The sequence below is a fragment of the Protomyctophum bolini genome, assembly GCF_963924005.1.
Source record: "Protomyctophum bolini genome assembly, chromosome: 10".
Lineage (NCBI taxonomy): Eukaryota > Metazoa > Chordata > Actinopteri > Myctophiformes > Myctophidae > Protomyctophum > Protomyctophum bolini.
The window spans coordinates 700,805-708,672 of NC_137871.1; the positions used below are offsets into that span (position 1 = coordinate 700,805).

At 40.0% G+C, this 7,868-nt stretch overlaps 1 long non-coding RNA gene across 2 annotated transcripts; it reads left to right on the plus strand.

Moving 5' to 3' along the window:
* Positions 1–263: 263 nt before the first annotated feature.
* LOC308322061 lies at positions 264–7,578 on the plus strand. 2 transcript variants are annotated; one of them, XR_013964677.1, is made up of 3 exons: positions 264–284; positions 5,260–5,284; positions 6,167–7,578. It is a non-coding gene; the product is annotated as an uncharacterized lncRNA (long non-coding RNA). The 2 variants fall into 2 exon arrangements; XR_013964678.1 differs by lacking the exon at positions 264–284 and adding an exon at positions 3,004–3,026 and having other exon boundaries at positions 5,254–5,284.
* The last annotated feature ends 290 nt before the right edge of the window (positions 7,579–7,868 follow it).

Here is a 7,868-nt window from a genome sequence, read left to right on the forward strand (position 1 = left end):
TTTTCATATAATTGTACAAATGTTCTGATATTAATTGAAAATAAAGGACCTTAATGTAAATTATAATTATAATAATAATAATTATTATTATTATTATTATTATTATTAGTAGTAGTAGTAGCCTACAGTAGCCTACAGTAGTAAGTGCTGGGTTATCAAATAATAACAATAAGTCCATTTGTCATGTCTTCATGCAAATGTCAGAGACGGAACGTTTTGCAAGCACATGCGGACCGCTTTTACTGCAACACCACACCACTTCCTGTTTGGAAAACTCAGAACTGGTAAGTAACGTCCCAGCTCTGTTGTCTACAGTACATATTATATTAATTTAACACCTAAATGAACACATTGCGTTTGTCCCAGTTCATCACTTTGTTTAACAACAGACCCGAAACCATTACTTGTCTTTGTCCCGTTGTTTTAGGTCCGTTTTTGCTCTCATTTGTCATGCTATTTATTTTGAGTTTATTTAGCTAACAATTAGCTACCAGGCTAATTAGCTCCCCGCGGCCCCGCCGTCATAAGAGGAACACACAAACACTGCGTGTTGCTGACTGTTATGACGTTGAGTCATACATGTCTATAAATTAATTGTACTAAACGGGTTTTAATCTGTGAAGAAGTTTTCATGTCATTAACTAATAGCTAACACAGTAGCCTTTTGCTAGCAGTGTCACTCATTACATTCTGATATGTCATCAGGAGCACACAGCCCGTTGGTAAGTTAGATTTGAACTGTAGTGTGTGAAATGTATAATGTTTGCTATGGGCTACTGGTAGCATTTTGTGCAGTAGTATTGTCACGTTGTGTCCGCGTTGGTATACCGCAAGTATTGAGCGAGCGAGCGGCGCACGGGCTGCAATGTTTATGTAGCAATGCTAGTGTTTAGCTGTGGCCAGCGTTGGCTGTTTTGACAGGTTGCTCTGTCGGGACACTTAGCGGACTGTAGCGTGGTGGAGAAGTCCTGTGTTATTGTGTGGTGTTTGCACGTCCATATAGTGTCACGTCAGTATATTAACTTACGGACTCTGTTGCCATGGTAATGTTGTAGTAGTATCGTGCCGGCCGGCATAGTGCGTGCGTGCGTGCTGCGTGCGATCTCCGCAAGGCACTTTGGGAATTGCATTCTGGGAAATGCAGTTTATAGTTTATATACTTATTGTATCCAGCTCGCTGTATTAACAGAGTTTACTGTGCTGCTTTACTGTGCTGCTTTATATACACATTTAGTGTATGCGCAGTATATATGTGGTTTGGTTATATGTAGGCTACTTGTGTGTATATAGGGAATGTATGCATGATGCCGGTTTTCTTTATATTGCACTTTTGTATCAGTAATGAGAGGAGCTGTAAGATTATGTTACAAGTATATTCAGCAGGTATATTCTGGGAGAATGTACAGCTATATTATATTTTGTGAGAGTCAATTACAATAACATACTGTGATGCTTATTTGTTAATTATTGCATTATATTCAAACGAATGTTATGGTAATGCCATTTTTATTTTATTCTTTCTTCCAGGTTTATGACCTGTGGTCTTTCATATCAATAAATTGACTAACACGAGTCATGCCCGTGTGTGCTGCCTGTTCTTAGCCTTTCGGAGGGCTTAATCTACCAAACTCCGAACAGCTATAGCAGTGGTTCCCAAAGTGTGGTCCGTGGACCCCTAGAGGTCCTTGAGTTGTAGGGGGTCCCCAGCTAAATGATAGTTAGGAACCAAATGGACCCTTATGGCCGGGTCTGTAACTATGAGTCTTACAATCCTTTTATATGAATTGGGGGTCCCAGAGATAGAAATGACATTAAATGTAGTTAATATGCATGTCAAACTGGGGGTCCTTGAAATTAAACGGGTTCTTATGGTCCAGGGTCCCTGTATCTTTTCAACTGGGGGTCAATTAGTGTCAATTTGGGGACCATGACATCTTGTACATTTGTCATAGCACCTTGTATGTCATGGTTTTATCTAAACTCTGTCTGTCTCTCTCTCTCTCTCTCCCCCCCCTCCTTTGCATCACGGTGAGTTGTGAGCTTGTAGATTGGCTAATTTTAAACAATTGAGTACTTTTTACTTTGGTACTGTAGCAATATAGACTTTTTACTTGCAACAGTGTTTTTTATATTGGAAATAAACAACTGATTAATTGCTTATTTTGATCTCCTTCATTTTGCAGATGAAATTACTATCCTGCCTACATCTGAGTAAGTATAGATAAATGGGCATGTTGTGTAGTTTATTTTCCAGTTCGGTTACCTGTTCTGTACTTGGGAGGTCGGTACCTTAGGGTCCCTTGAATGTCAATCTACTCTCCATGGGATGCACTGTTACCACTGTCTGCTCACAGACAAATCTAACGTCACTTGAGTGTTTATGAGGTGTTTCAAATATGCAACAGGTGCAGTAGGAGATTGTGAAAACTTGAAACGTGAATTGGTGACCCAACATCACATTATTCCTCCCTCCCTGTAGAACGCTGTGGCCCCCCTGCTGCCTAATGTTATTATTAGTATTGTAAAAATAGCAGATCTACAAACTTGCAACACACAGAAAATGTTGCTGATTTGGTCATTTAAGTTTAGCCTTTTATTTGTTATCAGACAGTGTATTCTATACTGTTGAATTAAAAATGCCTTCTAAAACCTAACCTACGGTTTTTGAAGACCTTCAAATTCTTATTAACCCATTTTGACCTGACATTAGATTCAAAAAATGTCTTCTACATCCTGACAGTTTTCTGAAAAAGCTATGTTTCTATGTCAGTGGTTTTTCAAAAATAGCAGACCTACAAGCTCGTAGCGCGCCACTCGGTGGCGCACTATGAGCTTGTAGATCTGCTATTTTTCAATAGCTAAAGCATAACATAATGCCAACACCAAAAGTTCCCGCCACAATGGGTTAAAAAAGAAAATAATGGAAATGAATAAATACAAATTATGCATGTATAGCAACTACAAACTGAATAATTTCCTCTATCTCCTTCAATCTGCAGATCAAACGACACCACCCTACCTTCTGAGTAAGTATTAACTGTATCAGCTTAATATTTGCAGATAAATGGGTAATGAATGGCCTACCAAACATCACTGGAATCTCGGGGAAAGCTTGCCAATATCGCCTACCGTTGCCTATGACCTATGTGATAGACCTATGTAATAGACCTATGTGCGATTTGCACACTTCACACAGGGCGATACATTGACACAGCATTTTACAGTGAAGATTGGGATCCCAGAGATATAGATTAATTTGGATCAAATGGGGCTATGTGGCATAATGCATATCAAACTGGGGGTTCCATGAAGTTAAAAAGGTTGAGAATCATTGAACGCTAAACTGTATTGGAATGCCATTGCGTACTGTACAATCCTCACGATTTAACCCAGATGTATGCATCGTCAATCACTGAAAATATATCTACAAGCTCACAATGTGGGATGTGAATGGGTGACATTCAATTTACCATTATTATTACCATTATGTTATTTACCAGCTGATATCACAAATCTACTGAGGTTTACAGGTTTTATTCACATGCATCATGCAGGTAGTACAGGTGCAATACTTTTTTCTCCCAGTGGATTGAATACAAACCATATTTAATGTAAATGTGAAATCAGCGCCTTACTGATTTAATGTGGTTGACGTTTTAGTATTTTAGGATATTAAGTAATAAGGTCAGTGGGGGCACGGAGGCACAGTTGGTAGTGCTGTCGCCTCACAGCTAGAAGGTCCTGGGTTCGATTCCCGCTCGGGGCGCTGTGGGTGCTGGCGGCGTGTTTCCTCCTCCACGTCATCAGTGCCCATACCCGAGGCGGGGTTGGCGAAAGGGCCTTTCTGTGTGGAGTTTGCATGTTCTCCCCGTGTCCCCTAGGGTAGGTACCCTCACAAAAACATGCAGTAATCCTGGTCTCTAAACTGCCTCCCCCTGGCCAGCCGGGGCGCCTGATGGAGGGGAAAGGAACTGGTTGGAATAACGTGTTCCCTCCACGCGCTACGTCCAACCAGGGAAACTCCCCCCTGTCAGGTGAAAAGGAGCAACTTGGACACTAAAGCATGAAGGAAGCATGAGTTAAGTCCGTTGCTCTCCCCAGGTTGGCGGAGGGTGTGTAGAGCCCAGGATCACATTAGGTGATTGACACGGGTGAAAAATGGGTTACAAAATCGTGGGATAAAAGATATATATAAAAACAAGTCAGTGATTTTCAAACTTTTTGATTTCAAGGGCCCCAAAAAAAGTATGAAAATATGTGCCAGGAACACAATTTTCTTTTTAAACAGACCTGCATGCTCATTTGCCATTTTCAAATGGCCAAAGTCTGTTGAAGTGCTTATATTTTTATTTTGCTGGGAACCCCCTCAAGGAACCCTGGGGGTTTCCGCAACCCAGACCCCACTTTGAGAACCACTGCCTTAAATTACTTGAATAACTGTCAACCTAGCTTTAAGTGGTCATCACTAATACTCATAAGATGACACCATTCCTGCCTACCCACTTTGTCGCAGAGGATAGCAATGTGTTAGTGATGGCCAATTGAACGATAGGTTGAAACTGTGTGAAGTGTTTAAATTGGAGCAGATTGATTCAATGCAAGCTGTTACAATGTAAGCCATTTAGTTAGAAATATGCAGCAGTGTGCATTGAACTTTACTCCTTTACCAGGAAATGATTAACCCATTTAGACCTGAGGACACATCTCTGTCACCCTATAGCTTTTTTTTTTTTCCCTGATGAAGGCTTAACCGCCGAAACGTTGGATATTTGTCTTACCTGCTGTCCGAATAAATATTGGTACTCTGGCTATTGGTGTGTGCGGCCACCTTCTTGTTCATTCAAGATCTCCTATACAGTTTTCTCCCGTGCGACGGCACCGCCACAAGGACTTTGGTGTGCGTAGAGCCTCTTTGTACACCCTATAGCTTTTAACCATGACTATAAACTTTACCTGAAAAATGGCAGATCTACATGCTCTGAGTGCTGCGCTACGAGCTTGTAGCTTGTTTTCTTTAACTCAAATCTTTGCTTCTGGGGGGGTCCCTGCTACAACATATTTTCAGATGGGGTCTGTGGCAAAATACAGATAATTCTCGGGGTCCTTGACATGAAATGGTTTGAGAACCACTGATAAGGTTTTGGAAGACATATTGTAGAATCTGGTGCCAGATCTCAATGGGTTAACAACACAAAAGAAAAATATTCTTTGAACAATTAAGTAATTGCTGATTTTCTCCTTTTCATTCTGCAGACTTAGCTGGTTGCTGTTGACCTACACTTGAGTAAGTATTAGTTATCAACACTGATGATGTTTTTACACAATATTTGTATTCAAGTTGAATATAGGTGCAAGAAGTGATGTCACACACACACACACACACACACACACACACACACACACACACACAATTTTGACACATAGTAACCACTTAGGCGTTATTCCTAGTATGGACTTTCAGTGGTGAGGTGACCACCGAACTACAACATGACGTACCACGGCCACCGCCTCAGCCCTACTCTCTGTTTTTACTCGCCACCGCTCCACGCTATTTCAGCTCCGGTGGTCACCTCGCCACCGAAAATCCACACTATGAATAGGCCTTTAAGCCCTGTATGATTAGCAAAAATAGCAGACCGACAAGCTCACAACGTGACTTGTGAATTTGTAGCTTTATAGCTTAAAAACATACTTATGTTTATGGTGGAGGGGCAGATGTTTTGGTTAGGGACCCTTTGACCAAATGGCCACATTCTGAGCTTGTAGAACTGCTATTTGCAGCACACACCACTGTTGTACGATGGAACACACATTATACTTTAAATATTGAATACTATGGTTGATGTAATTAGCAATTGCATATTCTATACAGTACAGTAACTGACTACATAAGGCTTATTAATCCTGTGGGGAAGATTCTGCTCCAATCTCATGATTTTCAAAAGATCTGATTTTTTATTGTAAATCTCAAAGAAAGATGTATAAGCAATGAGATTTTGTAAACTGTTTATGCTAGCAAAGTTTGTGTTGTAACTTTATATATTCCATGAGAGGTGGAGTTAGTTGCTTTAGCAAACAACACAAGGTTTCTTCCCGACAGCAACATTATGCATTTATGTTACTGATATACTTGTATAAATGTGACTATGAATATTCTTTCTTTCAGGTAAACCTTGCGCAGTGAACCCTGGGTTCCAGTGGATCCTGTTTTTCTCTTAATCCAACACCCCAAACCCTTCTATCTCCCTGCTGCCTCTCTGTCTTTTGTCTCTACCTTTTCTCTATCTCGCCCAGAGAAGTCTCAGAGTTGGGAGCAACTCTGAGAGATCTTGCTCTGCTCCCTTAAGCAACCCCTTATACGCAACTTGATACACGTTTTGATGCAACCCTGATATGAAACCTGATACAACCCTGATATGAAACCTTGGATACAGTTTTTCTCTTAATCCAACACCCCAAACCCTTCTATCTCCCTGCTGCCTCTCTGTCTTTTGTCTCTACCTTTTCTCTATCTCGCTCAGAGAAGTCTCAGAGTTGGGAGCAACTCTGAGAGATCTTGCTCTGCTCCCTTAAGCAACCCCTGAAACGCAACTTGATACAAGTTTTGATGCAACCCTGAAACGCAACTTGATGCAACCCTGATATGAAACTTGATACAACTTTTGATGCAACCCTGATATGAAACCTTGAAACCTTGGATACAGCTTTTTGAGACATTTGTATTGCCACACCTTTGAGCCATCTTTGTTTATTCACCTTTTGTTTTGGTTAAACATCCATCCACCTAAACACCATTTCCACATTCCTGAGTGATAGTTTTTACATTCCGTATACATTCATTTTTGAAATTATTTGTTTCTGGCTATCCACTATCTGGATCCGAACGCAGCCTCAACTCGATCAGCTTGGTGTCTGCACTCTACATACTGAACCAGGACCGGACTGTGTACTGGACCAGGATCATCAAAGCAAACACATTTCACAAACTGTTTAGAAATACTCTTAACATTAGTACAGTATATACTCCTAGCAAGGCCAACCTCTCTTTATTGTTCAGCTTCTTTATACATTGTATAGTAAAATATACTTGAGTAAAAATAAATGTATGGTAGTTCAATAGGCTTGTTTAGAATTCTGTTTGATAGTTAAACTATTTGCAGCTCTGACAAGTGGACCTGTCTGTGATCACTCTATTGAACAGCGGTCCATCAACTGAAGTAGCCCAACTGCTATATTAAGTGTATACATTACCAAGATAATTTTCCTAATCATCACTATATTGTTAAGCTATCACTGAATATTTAATCAGCACTACTTGAAGGTTTGTTGCTTGTGCTAACATTTGAGAAACATTTCATTGGTTCAAAACAAAACGGTCATTTCCACATTCCTATACATTTAGTTTAATCTTTGATCAAATACTAAATCTACAAAGGTAGTGTTCATATCTATATTAACTGTCTATACTGCCTTATAGATACACTGATTTAATGAATGACTGGTATTTGTTTGGTGCACTAATCGTTTAGTCTAACATTGCCTGTATTGCATTAAATGCAGCCCGTTTTTTTAAATTAATTGCAAACTTGACCACATTTCCTCTTTTGAACAGTTCTTTAAACTAAACTGCTTATTAATACTGTTGTAGCCTACATTGTTTAGAAAGTGAGATAATACAAGTGGACGTGTGACAAATCACTTGCTTCTGTTTGGTACTATAGTGAATGTCCCTCAGTGATTGAGATTGCATTGTGGTTTTCAGTAGCTCACATCTGGTATATTACCTAGAATTCTGTGAAACTACAGTTGACGTCTGGTCCTATATTACAATTGTTTCATAATTTTCTGGGTGTCTATAGAACAAGTTG